Source organism: Miscanthus floridulus, chromosome 11, assembly GCF_019320115.1.
Source record: "Miscanthus floridulus cultivar M001 chromosome 11, ASM1932011v1, whole genome shotgun sequence".
Lineage (NCBI taxonomy): Eukaryota > Viridiplantae > Streptophyta > Magnoliopsida > Poales > Poaceae > Miscanthus > Miscanthus floridulus.
Window position 1 is genome coordinate 42529402 of NC_089590.1, and position 20307 is coordinate 42549708.

Here is a 20307-nt window from a genome sequence, read left to right on the forward strand (position 1 = left end):
AAATAAATTAGAAAAGGACATTAAATAATTTATTTAGAAGTTGGCACTATACTTTCTGATGTTCCTCTGGTATGCACAACTAGTTGGTAAACTTGGTTTGGTCCAATTATGCTTTTGCATCATCACTAAATATTTAATTTAGTAAACCTACCATTTCTGGACAGATTCTATGTTTACTTGAATTCGAATTGGTTAACGTAAGAATCATGCTTTGATGTTTATAAATGATTTGTAGAGAATTTCATAAGCTTTCCAGAATGTCCTCTTGCAAGTCATTTGAATTTGTAGAACTCTTGTTGTGATTGAATTAAGGAACTGCTCGTTTGCATATGAAACCTTAATTGTTGATTTAAGTATGCCTTTACTATTCCTAAGCTTGTGGTAATGTTCCTAGGTGTTAGGCCTTTAACTGAAGATGAGCATCTTTATCTTAGGTTATGCAAGTTAGGTAAGTGGATCTTGTTCTTCGAGTAAGTTAGATACATGTTTTAAAGTGATTTGAATAGAGCTATTCTTAATCGGTAAACGAGTGTCCAGTGATGTTTTCGTTAAATACTTACTGTTGTCCATTCATCATGAGCATCATGTCATTCCTGATGCATCCATGATATTTATCTTGTGCATCTGCATGCAATAGGTGTACCACAAGGAGTGACACTGCTGGAATTCAAGGAACCGAGCGGGGAGCAGCAGCAGCCAACACCGGAGGTTCAGGAGGTGCAGCCCTCGGGAGAAGTGTCATACGAGGTCGCCGTTGAGTGCCCGGATCACCGTCCGTGCAACTTTGTGAAAGGCAAGCCCCGAAGCATATTAAGCCTCTTAACTTCTGAAATGCAATTAAAGTATTATTGTTACATATATATTGTTGCATTAAGTTTAGGTGTTGGATGCAAACACTTGCTGCATTGGTTATCCAATCCTTGTCTAGGTATTGATACCCTGAATCCTATGTATCTCAGCCTCGTGTAGTGCTTAGCCCTGCTTAAACGTGGTAGATGTCAGGTGATTTCCTGTCACCTGCGAGCTATAGGGATATACATATGGCACGATTGGATATATTTACTATCGTGGAAAAGAACCTGTCTTAATTTGAATTGAAGACCGGGCGGAGGCTTGCCGGTTTGTAGTGACTCCGCCTGTGTCGCTTAAGGACCGAATCTTGGAGCCTTTCCTGTTCATGTTGAACGCATGCCTCTCTCTTAGTTGGCCGGGTCTGGAGACCGACCACGAAGCCGAGTAGCTCAACTCAGGCCGGGAGTCAATAAGTATAAAGTATGCCTTGGAAGGGAGCCGTAGGCGTGAGTCCAAGGACAGGTGATTTAAAAGTCCTGATCGTCCTGGCAGAAGGGTAATCCCTGAGAGTGCTGGTGCTGACTGAATCCGAGAATTTGGTTCCTGAGTTGTACCAAAGGTGACCCACGGCTACCCTTGCAAAGTATGCCAGGGTGAGAGTTAGGAATACCCCCTCAGCTGAGTTGTAATTCGATTCGAGTCGCCGTCTCTCATCGGTTAGTGAGAATTTGACGGGCTTATCTCCAAAGTAGATACACTAAATAACATAATGGTTCAGGAAGGATGGTATGATGATGACGGCCTTATTATACCTGTTATGGTTAATATTGTTTGCTCCTAATAAGTGAGTGCTCTAGTACAGGTGCTAATCTAGTGGACAGGTAAATGATGATAAACTTGATGCTAAGTTTAAATTGGTCACTATATTCATAAGCTCTTTTATGCAACTGCGTCAAGCTAGCCCACCTCATAAGCCATGCATGACCCTTAGTGTCCTTTATTTTTGGTTTTGACGGGTAAGTCTAACTGAGTACCTTCTCGTACTCAGGGTTTATCTCCCACCTGTTGTAGATGATCAGTTCTACTTTGGTTGCTGCAAGTATTGCCTTCTCCCGGCTGGGGATGAAGACTAGACCGTTGGGCGCGGTCCCTCCTAGTTCTCGTACCTGAAGATGCTTTTGGTGGGACATGACTAAGATCTGGCAATGTATTTGAAACTATGAAGTTATGTACTAAACTATGTTGCTTCCGCAAATTTGAACTGGGTTTGTAATATTTTATTTGAACTCTGATGGATGTAATCTGGATGCCACTTGTGAAATGTTGTAACGAATGATGTGTTGTGTTGAATCACTACGGTCTTGGTTTGTATGTCGGGAGTTGTTTGAAGTCCTTTGTGATTTTCGGACTACCGGGATTATGGGAGCTTAAGTACAGGAATTTAATCACTTCGGTGATTGTTTTTGTACTTACGTTCTTATAATTTGGTCGGTTCTGTTACAGTGGGCTCCATGATTCTACTCGTTGAGGTAGAGATTAGGCCTGAAGCTCAGGTACACTATTCATCCTGCTTCTTAATCTGGCCTTTGTAATTTTGATGATGTAAAAAATTTTGAGGATTAGGTACACTATTTTGAGGGTGGAGACTGTCTGGTGGGTCGTCGGGTGGAGGCGGGCCGAGCACACAGATGGGCGTAGGGGTCGGCGTACTCGGGCGACGGCCGCCGCCGGCATTCAATGTTTTTGCAGAAACCCCCTATATATGGTTCTAATATAGCTACCTTGGTTGAAAAAGGAACTCCTGGGGAAGCCATGCATTTTTTTACTACATCTTGATTGGCCTCAGATTTCTACTTACATGCTTAAGCTCATGTAATACATTGTGATGGATTTGCAGGAAGATAGATGGATCCGGTTGAAAGAAACAATGCTAGAGCTCCGTTTCGAGATCTGTCAAATAACACCAATCAAGGTTGAAAATATATGTGCACCAATTATTTATAAAATGTCCAGTATGCAGTTTTTATGTGTGATAAAATGTCCAATATGCCATTTTCACTGTAGGCACACAAAATGCATCAAATTGAAGGGCGTGGGTAGCCACGTCTCGCCTTACTGCCTTAATAACCATGGGTGGGACTCACTATTCCAACATCTGTGGGCACTTCTTTTCTTTGGTTATTAATGCTGTTGTTTTGGGGGTCATGAAGTAATAAGTTTAGTGCATCTACACTGCTATTAATTTTCATCGTCTAGAATCAGAGTACAATTGGATGCTGCCTTGGACCTACAGAATACATGTTCCCTTTGTGGGTACAGCCTCTAATTAAATCCACATATGACATTAGGATTGCTGGTAGGATATAGCTAATTGTTAACCAATAAAAAAAGTGTTATGATATAGGTAATTGTTAATGGGAGCGTTGCTTTTTTCTGGTTATGCTATACTGAGAAGCCGGATTAATTCCCTAAGCAATTAAGATTATATTCTGCATGGTGCTGACAATAATGCACTTATCTTGTGGATTCAGGGGAGATCACATCCAATGCCTGTCATCTAGAATATGCAGTTCAAATAGAGTGTCTCTGTCTGCAATTCTGCAGTTCCTTTAAATGGTGCAGTTCCTTTTAATATTTGTGCTTATTTTTACATTATTATTATCTTATTGAATGCTTCGTTTATTACAATATAAATGTTTTGTTACAAATCTAAACCATATGAGAAAAATGTGGTTTTTGTGGCTGATTTTTGTTCCATTTTGTGGTTAAACCTGCAGTTGACAATTTCAATGGCAAGTAGACCAGTTGCAGTCGCAACAGAGCTGAAGAACATGGAGTTTGAATATCACTGCCACATGGTCCACTGCTTTCTTTATTTGTTTCTTTATGCCATTGCGTTCTTCCTCTATTGCTTAATGCAATGCAATGGTTTCCTGACTCTGTTCTTGCCTGCAGACCTTGATGACACTCTGTACCTTTTGAGCCCTTGTATATCAGTCTGCTATGTGAGAAGAACATTAAGGTTAGATTCTAGCACATTGTTGCATTCACATTGAGTCGACAGAGATGATGTGTGTTGAGCATGGCGTGGAAGTGTTTGGCTAAAAGTATTTCTTTTTGCAGCTTGTTAAGAAGCAATGCGTCTCGGCAGGCAGGCCCTGGATGATGAAGTGCTCAACAACAGGTCTTTCATGAGTCATACATAGGTATATGCTTCTTTGCCGACCCATGACCGGTGCTGCCTACCTGACATTCAACTTGGCTATCCCCATCCCATATACTTCATATTTCCTCTTTGATTTCGGCAGGCAGCTTGAGCTTTTATTAGCTCATTATCTTTGCTTTTACTTACACTTCTTTCTTTGCAGTATAAAAAATGAATATGCTAATTTCTGCAATGCCTGTTTGGCTCCCCCTGCTAAACTTTAACACATATCACATCGGATGTTTGATACTAATTAGGAGTATTAAACATAGTCTAATTATAAAGCTAATTGCACATATGGAGTCTAATTCGCGAGACGAATCTATTAAGCCTAATTAGTCCATGATCTGACAATGTGGTGCTACAGCAACCATTTGCTAATGATGGATTAATTAGCCTTAATAGATTCGTCTCACGAATTAGACTCCATCTGTGTAATTAGTTTTGTAATTAGCTCATGTTTAGTCCTCCTAATTAGCATCCGAACATCCGATGTGACCCTGCTAAAGTTTAGCACCTCGTATCCAAACACCCCCAGTTGAGTTGCAGTCCTTGACATATTCCCTGCCCTCTTTCTGTTTGATGTGACATTTTAACATTATTACTGGACTTTTAAGGATTGCAAATAAAATATGATTGAAGCCTGTTTTGCTGATTCATATGTTTATTTGCAGAACATGTGATTAATGAAATGTTTGGACAAGAGCAAATGACCATTAACCAAAGATGCATGTATAATTTCTTAGTTATATTGTAGAAAACTTGTGGCCATCATATACTCATCGTTGTAATTTGGAAGCTATGTCGTAGCAAAAGGCAAAGCATTGATACTTCTTCGTTTGGTTGTTTCCTGCTTAGATCTTCATCAATTGGTTGAAGATTTAGGAGTTCTAAGAACTATTTGATGGAGTGTCATAACAAGATTTACTTATATTTTTTTGACACTGCTGTATAGGCAGGCATGCTATGTGGGGCTGCGCTTAAGACACTAAGTTTGCTCATGGTCATTTGGAAAAGCTAATTGGGAGGCTGAGGTAAGTGGACCACTCTAGAATGAACACTTATAGGAAACTTCATAGGAAGCGGAGTTGAGTCGATATTGATTGTTTTCAAGTAAAATCGTCTGTAGAATGAGCTTGTGAGGGACATCTACAATCACCCAACTATATTATTTTCTTGCTTATCCGCCAGTTCCCAGGATGACATCCAGTTATTCCACATGCTAAAGTTAATAGTGGTGTTCATGACTTATTTTATGTATATGAACGGATTTTTGACTTAGTCACCTGTGTTTAGATACATTACCACTAACATCACGATCTACAAAGTACTGTGTGTCAGATTGATCCAAATGTGATGAGATGTGCATTTTTTCAAAGGTTTTCTGGTTAAACTTTACTTTCTGGCTGATCCAAATGGGATGTGATGTGCATTCTTTCAAAGTTTTTATTAAACTACTTTCTGGCTGATCCAAATCGGATGTGGTGTGCATTCTTTCAAAGGTTTTTGGATAAAACTGCTTGCCCTCCGTGCCGTGCATTTGTAATTACCTGCATGACATGTTATTCTCGATTGTGGTTGAATGTATGTATGAATATGCAAGCTTAACCGTTATCGTACCTAGCTTTGTTTAATACAGTAACTACGTTTTTAGATTAAATATGTCTTTAAATTTATTTTCACACTATTATTATCTTGTTGAATACTCTATGTTTTGCGATATAAATATTTTGCTGTCCGTGGCACGATCCTATATATAAATATTTTCACACTAGTAAATCACTTAGTAAGGAATTACTGTAATCTTGTAAATTAGAAAAGTAATTATCGTAACTTAAAGTGGCCACAGAATAAGTTATTTTATGACCAGCTGCAGAACAGTAGTTATATATATATATATATATATATATATATATATATATATATATATATATATAATGCTGGCTACAAAATAACTTATTATGTAGCCACTTTAAGTTACGATAATTACTATGTTAATATACGAGATTATAGTATCTCCTTACTAAGTGGTTTACTATAACGTTATGGTAAATATCTTCATATGTTATAGTGACCCAACTATCGTAAATATATATTGACATTATCGTAAATTAGTATATAAAATTATCGTAAATGGAGGTGACTATAGAATAACTTATTTTTGTAGCTGGCTATTGAATATACTCTCTCTCTCTATATATATATATATAGCTGCTTGTGTGCGATGAAATGATGTGCAACACCGTACCACGACGTACGTATACGTACCGACGGTGTACTCCATGACGACGACGGTGGTGAGCACGGCCCACATGGTGGAGACGCCCCAGTTGTTGAACAGCGGCTGACGTAGTAGAGCACGGACACAAGCGTGAGCGCCAGGCCGACCTTGAGCGAGTGCGCCACCCGCCGGGGGTCGTCCCTCGCGATCCTGGCCAGATTGCGGGGCGAACCCGACGACCTTGGCCCGGAGCATGCCCGCCGCCGAGCAGAGCAGCTCCCAGCACCGCGCCCGCCAGAACCCGCCGCCGCCGCCGCCGCCGCCAGCTCCATTGGCACCTCTCTCCATCTGATCAATCTCCATGACGCTCGACCGGCCGGCTCTCGATCGACCAAGCCAACACGACTCTACTCTCTCGGGGAATGGCGGTATAGCTAGCTTGGTGAATCTGCAGATCGAGGCGCCTCCGTGCCTCGCGTGGTATGTCCGAGCATGCGGTGCTATGTCTCGAGGCGCCGGGAGGGCTTATATAAGCGGAAGGGAGGAGGCCGGAGATCAACGCCGGCCAGGAGCGGCTTGGGGATAACGGGGCACCGCAACACGGCAGCCAAAAGCGTGCCTGCCGTGGCCGCCTTTTCTCTGGGGAATCTTGACTTGCGTCCTCGCGCGCTCTCTTTCGTGTCTCAATTCCCTCTCGCTGTTGCCTTGCTTGTTTCTCGCCAACACCGGCCTTGAGCGTGCGTTGCTGCTCTTGCCCTGTTCGTGCAAGTGCAAACTCAAAGGCAGCCGCCATGCCGGGTCGTTTGAGCTGCGACCTGTTTTCTGGTTCAGGTCTGTGGTGTCGTCTCCTGTCGACGAAGATGATTCACCGACTGTCCTCGTGCAGTGGCAGAGATTGTGCTGGCGAAGAAATAGTTTAGCAACACAATCGATCTCTGCCTTTTGACCTGTAGTACACACATGTCTGCACTCAGGATACTGGTCGGACGAGGTACAATGCATCTTGGTCTTGCCTTTCAGCGGCGCCGCACGCGCACACGCATGACTGCACCTATATACGATGACTCATGTATGATCTGTACGGACTAGTAGTACTTCTGTAGAGATGGTGCATGCGACATCGTCCACCCTCTGACTTCTCTCATGAACCGACAAACTAGAGGTGATGAGCGGCGCCCAAAGGTTTTCTTTGATTAAAAAAACATCTCCTTTAGCACTTGTGACATGTACTAGTAGAAGCAATTCGGTACGACATTTTTTTTATTAAAAAAACACGCCGAAAGAAAAAGGGTGAGGTAATGGCTTTGTTGTACGCATGCCTCTATACTGCTACTAGCTATCGAGACGTCGCCTGACTTATCAATCAACCTCTCTTTCTGGATTTTAGGTAGACCTCAACTATAGCTTATCACATTGAATATATTAAAATTTCTTTTCTTTTATAGCTGTCGCATTAAAACTTTAGTCCAAGCACGCACTTCTATTCTCCTGACACGCCAAAATTTATGAACACTGCTAAATGCATTTAGACTAGATATGGTAGTGGACACCAATTCGTCGGGTTTTACCAACCCAAACTCATGCATGCCCAAGAACACAAAATGTGTCTATTAAAAAACCCATGACACGTTCCGGATTTAGTTTTGTGCATCGATTCATGCCCACTTGGGTCATGGGTACCCAACGAATCGTCCGTGTCCGCAACGCAAGCACACCACGTCACCACCAATAAGCAGATAGTTGTATAATACATATTCATAATTAACATAATCATATTTACATATTACATAGTACAATGAAAAAAACATAAATGAGAAATCACATTTCACCAATCATACAACATCCAACCACTATATATATATATATATATATATATATATATAACTGGTCAGGACCTTAGTCAATGCGTGATCTAGATACGTGCCACTGCCACCTACATTAGTAGAGAACAGACCTTTGATCCTCGGCCAAAATGGGCTCTAGTCCCGGCATGAGGGAAGAAGTGAGCTAAGCTAAGGTTTGGAATGGGAACACCGTCTTATATACGTCTCTAAGTGTATCAATCTAGTTGAAAAAAATTAGAGTATTGTGAACTGAAATGAGCTATAAGATAGACCACGGTTTTTAAAACTATAGGTTTACAGGTTTGCGTACTACACCCTCAGACCCACACCCACAAATCCACTTGGTCTGGATTTTTGTCCATTAAAAACCTATGGGTAGAGACATTAGTCTATATCCTTTCCTCTAATAGGGTAAAATGGTTTTCGTGTATACCTGTTGACATCTCTAATTTTGACAAACGAATCCATCGTCTGCTGGTCATTGTACTTCAATCCGTCAAACTCTTTCTCCGGGTTGTGCTTGTGCTCGCGGCCAAAACCTCTCCATCAGTCTGTGCAGTCCACTGTCCACCACTACTGTTCCTCTCTTCGTGCACGTAATCGCCCTTGCATTGCATAACATGGGCAACCTGTCACGGTCTCAGGTGCAGCCCATTCAGCTGTCGCTATAGCTTCCTGGTGCAGCAAGAATCGCTCCAGGTGAGCCGATGCGGCACCCTGTTGCAGTAAAGTGAAAACGTTTGCGCGTGGGGGACGCGGGAATTCTGACCTCAGGGGCACATGCCTCTACGCATGCGTCCGTTAGATCTCGTTTAGAAAGTTATGCCCCATTTATTTGGCTGATAAGCCATGGTTGAAAATGCTGTTAACTGATTTATTATGAGAAAAAAATATTATTCATTGACTGAAAAAGTACGACTTATAAACTAAAACAGCAGAGCGTTAATTCTCTGCCCCGCAGGGCATATGCTCCCAAGCATGCACCCGTTGGATCAGCTACCTCGAGATATGTGCTACTTTTACCTCCAGCTGCAATACAGGTCAATAAAACGTGAATACAGGTGGTATACGTATATACTGTGGGTCCACAAAAACGTGAAATTTGCTTTTTGTTTCCTCTGCCTTCGGTCCCCAACGGAGCGGCAGCCGACAGAGGCTCCGTCGCCGATTCTGGCAACGCCGCCGCCGCCGCCTCCAGCTCGTCGGCACGCCGCAGCAGCCACCTCCAGCTCGCAGCCAAGCCGCATTCATCCCTCTACCTCACTGCGCCGCAGCAGCAGCACACAGCGGCGTCTCCGACGGTGACCTAGAGGAGTCGCTCCGTCGCACGGCGCCTGGATAGGCAAGCGCCATGGATCCAAGGCGCCGCGCCGTCGACATTTGCTCCGGACGAACCGGCGCCTGGCCTGAATCTGCTGGTATTTAGGGCGTGTTTGGTTCGTTGGTTCCGAACGAACATGCATCGTGGGGTGCAGAGTCGGAGCGTTTGGTTGGCCGGAGGAGCGTTGGAGCCTGGCTGGCCGCATGCAGAAAGTGCCGTCGGGCCTGGCTCGGGGGAAACGCCCGAATCGGCCGTTTCTGTTGGGCCAGGCTCGCTCGGTGCAGCTGTTTACTCGACTAATGATGTATCAGTGTATGATTAGTAAATATCAAGTGATATTAATTTGTTTTAAAGATGTTTAAGACATAATTAGATAAAATAAGAACTTTAAGAGTGTATTTGTACAAAATAAAAATCATAATCATAACCTTATAATATTTTTATCCCATGCAACATATCTTCGTACATGCAACCAAACAGCATCTCTTCTCAGCCAGGCTAAGTAGATACACTCAACCAAACATGACAGCGTTGCATGTGCTCAGCCTGTCACATGTGAGCCTGGCTCTCAGATACGAGCCAGGCTCTACTGCTACGCGAACCAAACAGACCCTTAATCTCCTGGCCTGAATCCCTTTCCCTACTGCTCTCGCCCAGATCCGCCCAGAAAATTGAATGACAATGGTGAGCTATTATTGATGACTAATTTTTTGCCTGCGTTCACCCAATTAGGAGAAGGCGTGCTCACCATCTAAAAAAATCATCCTTAACACTAATCTGTGAAATCAAACTTTTACAAATTATAATGTGGGCAGGTTAATCTGTATAGAAAAATAAAAATAAAGATATACAGGATAATATGATAAAAAAACAAACCTAACAGCAGCTAAGAACAAAAGCTCCTAGCAGCGATTGAAAACAGAGGCCTCATTAACATTTGCACTGTAGACATGTAATTAAGTCATCGAGCATAACATTCGGCCAAATGTAATACCTAAAACATTTGTTAAAAAAGAAAATCAAACTTTTACAAATTGTAATGATGCAGCAAAACACTAGGCAATCCAAATATTATTATTTTTTAAAAATATGTAAAGTTCATCTTGTAGAAAAAAAAATCAACATTAACCTAAGCCAAAGAAGCAGATCCTAGGATTTCAATCAAGAAACAAAATGGAAAAACTGATCAAGAATTTGATCATAAGGAACTAACTTTTTTTTCTAAGAGTAAGAGCAAAACAATTCAACATCAAAATTAAACCTGTGAAGAACAAATACCGGATCTGAAGATGTAGACATGAAATCCCAGGTAAAAAAATGTGGAGAGAGAGATGAGCAGCGTCGGGGAGAGAGACGAGAGAGAGGAGCGGCGGCGGGGAGAGAGGAGCAACCGCTGCGGCAACGGGAGAGGAAAGGCGAGCGTCAGATCGGTGTCAGATTGAAATACTGTGCGCTAGAAAATCTTTCCGAAAAAATACGCGTTGTATACAAAGTGTACCGTAAAGACCGGCACATATCTCAAAACGAGATCTAACGGACGCATGCGTAGGGGCATGTGCCCCTGAGGGTAGAATTTCCACGTCCGGCCATATATATGCACGCAAACGCAATGGGAAGCAGCTGATTCAGACAAGCACACAGAGCGAGAGCCGTCTGGAGCCTGCCTGCCGCCGAGCGGTTCAGGGAACAGCAAAGGTACATGCATGAGCTCCACCACCATTTCGATCGGTCTCACTCTCACATATATCCACGGAATATCATCTTGGCGTAGTACGGGAGACGTTGGAGCTCGATCGATCGTAGCAGCATCGATCCGAGAACAAGAGACGGGAAGCATATATCGATCAGAGAGTAACCAACCGTGTGTTCCATCAGAGTATTTTTCCAGCACACGGCATAACATGGCAGCAGAATCCAGGAATAGGTGCTGCTGCTAAAATAAAGAATTCAGAAATCCCAAACCACAGTAGTATACGCGCGCCCTTCTTGTTATCTGGACCATGCAAATATGCTCCAGGATTCGTGCTGGACCACACCTCCTTTGCTCCAAGATTGGTGCTGCTTCAGAGATTACCATTAGAACATCCCAGCGACGACTTGCAAATAGCTAGCTAGACGAGGCTTAGAAATAATAAAAAAATAACACTTTAGTGAAGATTGTGTGAGCTGTGAGAGGGTTGTTTTTAGGAGATCATGCTAGACTAGCTATTTTGGAGTCGCTAGCTATTTAACCTCTCCCCTCCAATAGAATTCTTCCTAGACTAGCTATTTGGGAACCATTAGGGACACTATTATAAGTTGGCAACCTGGCCACACCATTGCGCATGCCGGCGTATACCCTTTGTCGGTATTTCGAACAACCGACTAGTAAATTTGTATATTGCGTGTCTGACTCGGATGGTGTGCTAAGAGGACACAAGGATTATATTGGTTCGGGCCGAATGTCCCTACGTCCAGTTTTGGGCTGCTCGCGTTACCAGCACTGAGTTTGTAGTAGGAGGTTACAAACTAGCGAGAGAGGAAGGAGCTCCCAAGTCTCAGTGGTTCGATTGCTCGATGCTTCTACTGCTCGATCTATCGGTCGATCGATCTCTCTCTGAACGGTGCCCTACCTTCTCTTTTATAGACCAAGGGGAGAGAACAGGATACCAGAGACCGAGATAAGGGAAGAGGGGAAAAAAAGAGAAATAAGGCTCCCGGAGGTGTGCCGTCCTCCTCTTTGCGTGGGTCCCGCTGACCCTATAGATCGTGGTGGCAGCGGCGTCGCACCGGGGTCCTGTTGGCCGCTGCAGCATGCGTGCGGGCGTCGTGCGCCGTTCTTGTCTTCCATCCCATCCGAGTAGACGAAATGGTCAAATGGTCCCCTGACAGAGGCCATACGGGGGGGGGGGGGTGGGGGCTGGCGGTACAGTGCCAGTCAACTAACGCCGGTCGACTGACGTTAGACAGTGGTCAGGCAGGGAGTTGGCAGCACAGTGCTGGCCTGTTGACGCGGTGGATGACGTGAGTCTCCCAGTATGGTCTGATGCGACCGCCAGTCGCATCAGGATGCGTCCGAGACGTGCTCTCGGGCGTGCACCTCCACGCCGTAGTGGTTGAAGCGGTTCGGGTCCCACCCTGGGGCCACTGCTTTTGTCCGGTAGCAAATCCAACCCCAGGGAACGGGCGAGGCGGAAATCTTGCCCTGGGGGCTGGGCGAGACGGAATCCGACCCTCGGGGGTTGGACGAGGCGGAGACCTCCCCGTGGGGTCGGAGGAGTCGGAGCCCGCGCCTTGGGGTCGGAGGAGTCGTAGGCCACGCCTTGGGGTCGGACGAGGTGGAAATCTTGTCCTCGGAGTCGGAGCCCATGCCTTGGGGTCGGACGAGGCGGAAACCTCGTCCTCGGAGTCGGACGAGGCGTGGCCCGGCCCCTGGGGTCGGACAAGGCCGCAGTTGCGTCCTTAACCATCGGATGAGCCGACGTGACGCTCATTAATCATTTGGCTCGGATACCCGGATATAGATATCCGACACCCTTATTCTAGAGAAAAGAGAAGAATCTGTATACTATGAACTCAAGAGTGTTTTAAAATCATATTACACCCAAGTATTAGATGGCTGGAAAACACTCGGAACTGGACAGATGAAAGAACCGAGTGTTTCTGAGCCATGAAACACTCGATTCTCGTAACTGCACGATCAATATCAAATGAACAGAATTAATAAAGGTAACATATTATATATATATATATATATAGGCAGAGAAATAAATCTCCTACAACTAAAAATAATAAAAGTAAGACTATTTTTTGATGTGATTTTTTTGGTCGCTCCTCCTTCCCGTCCGTGCGATACCGCGTCCCCTGCCTCCTTCTCCCTCCCCTCCCCTCAAATCACGCTCCATCATCTACAATCACGCTCCCTCCCTTCCCCATGCGCGCACCCAAGCCGCCGCCACCTCTCCCACGTTCCCTCCCCCTCCGCACGCATTCGTCCACGCCGCCGCCGTTCCCCTCCAAGCCAGCCCCGCCCGGCAAGGCCATCCGACCGCGTCTCGCTGGGGCGGGCACAGCAGGCGACTCCGTGCGATCCCACGCGCGCCTCGCTCTGCTCTTCCTTTCCTTTCCTTTCCCCACTCACAGACGCCGCTTGGCCCGACGCCGCTGACGCGGACACCGTAGAGCTCCGCGCCGTCTTCCTCTCCCCTAGCTGCGACGCACATGCCTCTGGTTCTCTGCCTTCTCCCGTGCTCGATTTGCTTTCCTTCGATTCTCCATCGTCTCCTGCACCTCGCCCTCTCGTCTCCCGGCCGCCGCCCAGTTGTCATCTTCGCCGACCAGCCCGCTTGCTCCTCCCATTCACAGATACCGCGGCAGCCCCGCCAATACCAGATCTGCCTAACACGAAGGGGAGTGGGGCAATGATGGACAGCGTTCTCCAGTGGCAACGACTCGGCCGCCGTCGCCGCCTCCACCTCCCTACACTAGGTGCCCAGCCCTCCATCTTCGGCACTTTCGCCGGTGACGAGCACCAAATAGGTACATGCACACTTCTCTTCCGTTCCTGCTGTGCGAAATCGACCACCCAGACCCTAGCTATCTGCTGCTATGATTTCTTTGGTTTGGGTGTTTCGAGGTTGACGCGCTGATTTGTGTGCATTTGTTGATTGGAATCGAATTATTGTTGGCACCCTACAAGATAAGAACGACGCCGATGAGGAGGATCCACTGTCCTCACGAAGGGACAGTGACGATATGGTTCAAGAATGGCGATGACGACGACCATGGTGACAATCTGATTTTTTGTCGCAGTTTCTTCATGCTGCCGACTGTGACTCGCGCTGGTTATGGGATGTGTGCTTTTTCACCCGTCAGGAAGTTGTTTTGCTTCCTTATTATTCGAATTATTCAGTCTTTTATGGTTTCAAAAAAATCCCCAATCCATCATCCATATAGAGCAGTTTGGTCGGTGCTTGCAATAGTGATGATTATTACTATATAGGCTCAATGTTCTTCTAATTTGTTATGCTTTGCTACCCTTAATCCTAGGTGTGCTGATTTTCACACCCAAGAAATACGAATATAGCTTATGCTCCCTTCTCTTCCTGGTGCTCAACATAACTTTTTTGCTCTCGCAATTACCTTCTGAGCATACCTGTACTTCTTTTAGTTACTTACGTCTTAGTTTTGTGTCTATTTTCATCGTGTTTCCTTTACACTGCAGACAGCTCTGTTCATGGTGTCTAAGATACTTTTTTCCCTTATTATTGAAGAACTAAAGTTATTTATTTTATTGCTACTTAACCATTATAGCTGATCTTGATAGCTAATCTTTCATGTAGCCCTGCTGACTACACTGTCCGTGCCACAAAGCCCGTTAAAGAAATCTGAAAGAGATCTCTCATCTCCCTCATAAACGAAAAGCTTTAATTCAGAGTCATCGGTGTTCGGGTCAGCTCAATATTACCTTCCCATCTTTGTTCCTCTCCTAGGAAACCATGAAGGCATACATTTAATTTGTTAGAATCCATGTATTATAGACATTATTAATTTTTGTTACCCCTTGCTATAGAATGCCATGCCACCAAGCGGATGACATGGGATACATCGAGTTCTTTATCATATTATGGAGAATGAACATCAGGATCCCAAATGACCCACCGTGAAGCACTGAGGCGTCATCGTGCAATGCATCCTGATAGTACACCTATCTCTATTTTTTATGGTGCCACCTCTCTTCACGCTGCCTGGTTCACATCTCTCCTCAAGGTATTCCTATTGTTGCTCTCTAGTGAAATGCATGTTCAGGGCACAAACAAATGTTGTCGCATTATCTTCCAGACTTAACCCCCTCCAATTGACCCAATACCTTTTAATGCTACCTCACAGAGTTTCCAGGAGATGAAACATCCGTTGCTTCTGCGATATGTCAAAAATGTACAGCAGGTATGATTCTCAAGTGTAACGGTCAATTTTTGCCCTACACATGTGGTGCTCATCTAATCATTTGAGTTCCCCTCAACACATGTTATTAGGCCAGCTATTTTCATATCTATTATCGGTTATATTTGCAGAAATCGATGCAAATTCAGGTGGGGAAATCATCCTTGACCATTCAAACAAAGGTAAGATCGTTATCCAATATGACTGCTAAATTGTGTGGTTGTAGTATAGGTGATTGGGTGATATATAATTTGGAGGCGTGAAGCAACTAGAAACATTGAAATTGAAATGAATTGTATCTATCTCCCACAACTAAAAAGACTAAAGAGTGGACACTTTTTGGTGCAACATTTCAACATGGGCCCATGGTTCTGCCTGCTGTGATCCAGCACCTCCTCGCCAACAAAATTGGAAAGAAAATCAATCACGCAAAATCGGAAAGAAAAACAATCACGCATGCGAGAAAAGGAAATTTGGATCACTGATAAATAGATGTAGCTTAGTGTTTTTGACACAGCTAAATAATGTTTATAGAGAGCCTTTAAGTTTCATTGAAATGGATGTGATGGTAGAGTGTTTTCCTTGCTAAATTGGATGGTTTGGTTGTGCAAAATAAGGTTATGCAGAGATCTATATATATTTGGTTCAGTTGGAGAGGGTGTATATTAATTTTCTCACCGTTAAATTGAAGCTTCTTAACATACTGAGAGTAATGCAAATGTAGTAACCATCAGATTCACTAATAGGCAGTGACTGTTGAGATGGTAATTTTTTTGTTCAAGCAAAGCATTATGAACAACTGTGGCTAGAGTTGGTGACCCCGTCATGCCATCCGCCCTCCCCGTGAACCCGAGCACCGTGTCCAGTCCTAGGTGTTCAGAAGGATTGCAATTGTAATCATGAATCACATGTTTTAATCTGCTTCAAGGCAATGCAAGTTATTTCGAGCCAGCCTGCAAATTCCACAGTGAGGTATGTGGTTATGGCATTCAAATTCCAACTATGATTTGGTTTACAAGATTGATTTTATTAACTAGCAGTGCTTCTAGGTTATTTGGGGTTAGATTTATTTTTGATTAATTCATGTATATGAAGACTAACTGATGTGCTGCTAAGGTACCAGGCTGCTGGGAAATTTGGGTTTAAATTTATTCTTATTTAATTTATGTATATGACGACTAACTGATGTGCTGCTAAGGTATCAGGCTAAGAGAAAGAGAAGATCAGTGAACCAACAAACTCCATTAATGAAACATGTGGCAATGACCTTACTTATCAAATTAAAATGATACTATGAAACCACTTATATTTTGACAGAAAGACAAATTTGGAATATTGTTATCTTATCGTGCGATCCATGTGTTTTTAGTACAAAAGTTTTGCTGTCCCGTAGCTACGCACGGACATACTACCTAGTTAACTAAAAATACTAAATCTGCTGGAAATTATTTACACTCTCCTGTTGAATATACAACCAAGATCTGGCAATGCAGATAGATAGAACAGAAAAAACAAAAAAAATAACCAAATTATTTCTATCACTAGTAGAGAACAGACCTTTGATCCTCGGCCAAAATGGGCTCTAGTCCCGGAATTTTTTGCCCCCGGGACTAGAAATACCTTTAGTTCCGGTTGGTGGCTCCAACCGGGACTAAAGGTCCCTGCCCAACGGCTACTGCGCCAGACAGAGGTGGCAGGGACCTTTAGTCCCGGTTGGAGCCACCAACCGGGACTAAAGGTATACTTTTACTCCCGGTTTGTGGCTCCAACCGGGAGTAAAGGTCTACTCCCGGGTCGTGGCTGCGCCCGGGGTTGGAAAGTTACCTTTAGTCCCGATTGGATTTATCAACCGGGACTAAATGTTCTCCCTTTATAAATCGGCCGTCTCCTCCTTCCTCCCCGAGCCCGAGCTCAGCACATTTTGAAGCTCACTGCAGTAGTGTTCTTGCTTCCTCCCTCCCTCCATTGTTCCTCCATCCATTCTTCGATTCCTCCGTCGATTCTTCAGTTGTAAAGGTTACCAATCTCATACTCTCATTTTTTACCATTTTCTTATGCCATTTTATTCACTATATATATTTATGGTTCTTTATTGTGGTTTTTTTTCATTTGTAAGCAATTTGAGCTCAAAATCACTTTAAGCTTGCATATTTACATGAAAGAAGGTTAAAGTATATATAAATATAAAGTTAGAAAATAGCTAGAAAATTATAGCAAATCCTTACTAGTTGAACTTGCGGACCGTGTTCAGGTCGGCGAGGATGTTCTCTGCCGAGCGGTAACGGACGTCAAGGAGGAGCTTTGATTCTACGAGGGAGAGCGATAACGGTCGTGGAAGACCGTGTTCCCTTCCTCGTAGAATCGGAGCTCTTCCTTGACCAAGTACGGTGCCGTCCGGTGGAGAAATCCTCGCCGAGCTGATCACGTAAGCAAGGTCAACTAGTACGGATGGTTATTTATTCACATGTCCCGATATCGTCGTAGTAGTCTGTCAATCACCGTACCTAAACGTAGTATATATAAATAAAAACTTAGAAAATAGTTAGAAAATTATAGAAAATCCGTACTAGTTGAACTTGCGGACCGTGTTCAGCTCGGCAAGCATGTTCTCTGTCGAGCGGTAACGGACATCAAGGAGGAGCTTTGATTCTACGAGGGAGAGCGACAACGGTCGTGGGAGACCGTGTTCCCTTCCTCATAGAATCGGAGCTCTTCCTTGACCAAGTACGGTGCTGTCCGGTGGAGAAATGCTCGCCGAGATGATCACGTAAGCAAGGTCAACTAGTACGGATGGTTATTTATTCACACGTCCCGATATCGTCGTAGTAGTCTGTTATGTGTGTACATTCCCATTCTTCTGTTAATTTGCGGAAATATCATATGAATTACTTACCTGCCGCAGTAAAAGACGAGAACACAATGACCATTAAAAATATCATTGTTTAGAGATCTAGATAATTTTATACTTTGTTAATTTTATTTGTTTATAAAAGAAGAAATTTATAGTGTATTAAAAAATGAGTATAGAGAGTAGATGGCAACTGCTTCCGGGTCCTCGGCCTCTCATGGGTTTCCAAAGCGACTTAGGCCGGGCCTTCCTCTCATTCCATGCGGCAAGTGTCGTGATGAGATGAAGATTGTGATGGAGTACCGAGTGAAGAAGGAGGGTCCCAACAAGGATCGTATCTTCTACAAGTGTCCGGATCGCAATGTGAGTTATTTTATCGTATTTAATGATTATGGTTAGTTTATACCTATTTTCATGATGGTTGTGATTAAAGTTCTAGTTTTTTGTTTTAATTTCAGTGGGATGGCAGTGGACGATGTTCAGGCTTCTACTGGGAGGAAGAGTATGTTGAACTCGTGCAAAAATATCTTGCACAACAGGCAGATACGGCGGCTAATGAGGCAGTGATCCAGCCGAAGAAACCCAAAGATGTTGCACAATCGGGGGATCTATCTGTTTTAGTTGAGATTGGTCGCGAAATCCTTGTGCTCCTGAAATGTATTTTAGCTTTAGTTCTTTTAGTGGTAGTTGGGATTGTCTACATTGTAGCGATGCTTTCATAAATTTGTATCTTTTGTGGTGGCACGCATGTTGTATAAATAATTAATTATGATCTAGGTTTTAATATGATATTTATGTCATGTAATGCAGATGAGCCGTCATTGGATGTATAATGCTGATCGCCGCTCACAAGAGTTCATTGACGGCGTGCATTCTTTATTACGTGCGGCCGAGACAAACAAACGCGACGGTTTCATGTGCTGCCCATGTGCCATATGTAAGAATACGGTGGAATATCCTTGCTCAAGGACTCTTCATTCACACTTGTTCAAGTCGGGTTTCATGCCAAACTATATTTGTTGGACAAAGCACGGAGAAACCGGTGTTGTAATGGAAGAAGATGAAGAAGAACAATGGGACAACAATGATATTATTCCTGATGGTGCGTGCTTCAATGATACTGCAATGGGAGAAGCTGAAGAAGAGGTAGCCGCAGAAGATGAGCCGGCTGATGATCTTTGTCAGGTCATTCGTGATGCACAAAGAGAATGTGAAAGTGAAAAGGAGAAGATCAAGTTCGAGCGGATGCTAGAAGATCACAAGAAATTGTTGTACCCAACTTGTGATGCAGGGCAGAAAAAGTTGGGAACCACACTAGAATTGCTGCAATGGAAGGCAAAGAATGGTGTATCTGACAAGGGATTTGGAGAGTTACTAAAAATCCAAAAGAAGATGCTTCCGAAGTACAATGAATTGCCCGCCACTACCTACGAAGCAAAACAAGTTGTCTGTCCTATGGGGCTAGAAATAGAGAAGATACATGCATGTCCTAATGACTGCATCCTATACCATGGCAAAGAGTACGAGAAATTGGATGCATGCCCGGTATGCCATGCGTCGCGGTATAAGATCAGGCGAGATGACCCTGGTGATGTTGAGGGCGAACGTCCACGTAAGAAAATCCCTGCCAAGGTTATGTGGTATGCTCCTATAATACCACGCTTGAAACGTCTGTTCAGAAACAAAGAACATGCAAAATTGTTACGATGGCACAAAGAAGACCGTAAGGTAGACAATATGTTGAGACACCCTGCTGATGGGTCCCAGTGGAGAGCAATCGATAGAGAATTCCCGGAGTTTGCAAATGACGCAAGAAACTTAAGGTTTGCTTTAAGTACAGATGGTATCAATCCTTTTGGAGAGCAGAACAGTAGTCATAGCACTTGGCCTGTTACTCTAAGTATCTACAACATTCCTCCTTGGTTATGCATGAAGCGGAAGTTCATTATGATGCCTGTGCTCATCCAAGGCCCGAAGCAACCTGGCAATGACATCGATGTGTACCTGAGACCACTTATTGATGAACTTCTCATTTTGTGGAATAAAGAAGGTGTACGTGTATGGGATGAGTACAAACAGGAATTCTCTATCGATGTGTACTTTGGTGAATTTCTTGATGAGACTGGTCTCGACCTTTACCAGATGTTTGGTGAT

General features: G+C 43.9%; 1 long non-coding RNA gene and 1 pseudogene across 1 annotated transcript; one reads left to right on the forward strand and one right to left on the reverse strand.

Annotated features, from left to right (window-relative positions):
• The window catches only part of LOC136494931 (aluminum-activated malate transporter 1-like), a 47372-nt pseudogene extending 40791 nt beyond the window's left edge, over nt 1–6581 (reverse strand).
• LOC136492759 (uncharacterized) lies at nt 2713–5085 on the forward strand. The gene is made up of 6 exons (XR_010768177.1): nt 2713–2764; nt 3324–3408; nt 3570–3650; nt 3748–3814; nt 3916–3998; nt 4953–5085. It is a non-coding gene; the product is annotated as an uncharacterized lncRNA (long non-coding RNA).
• Nucleotides 6582–20307: the final 13726 nt, after the last annotated feature.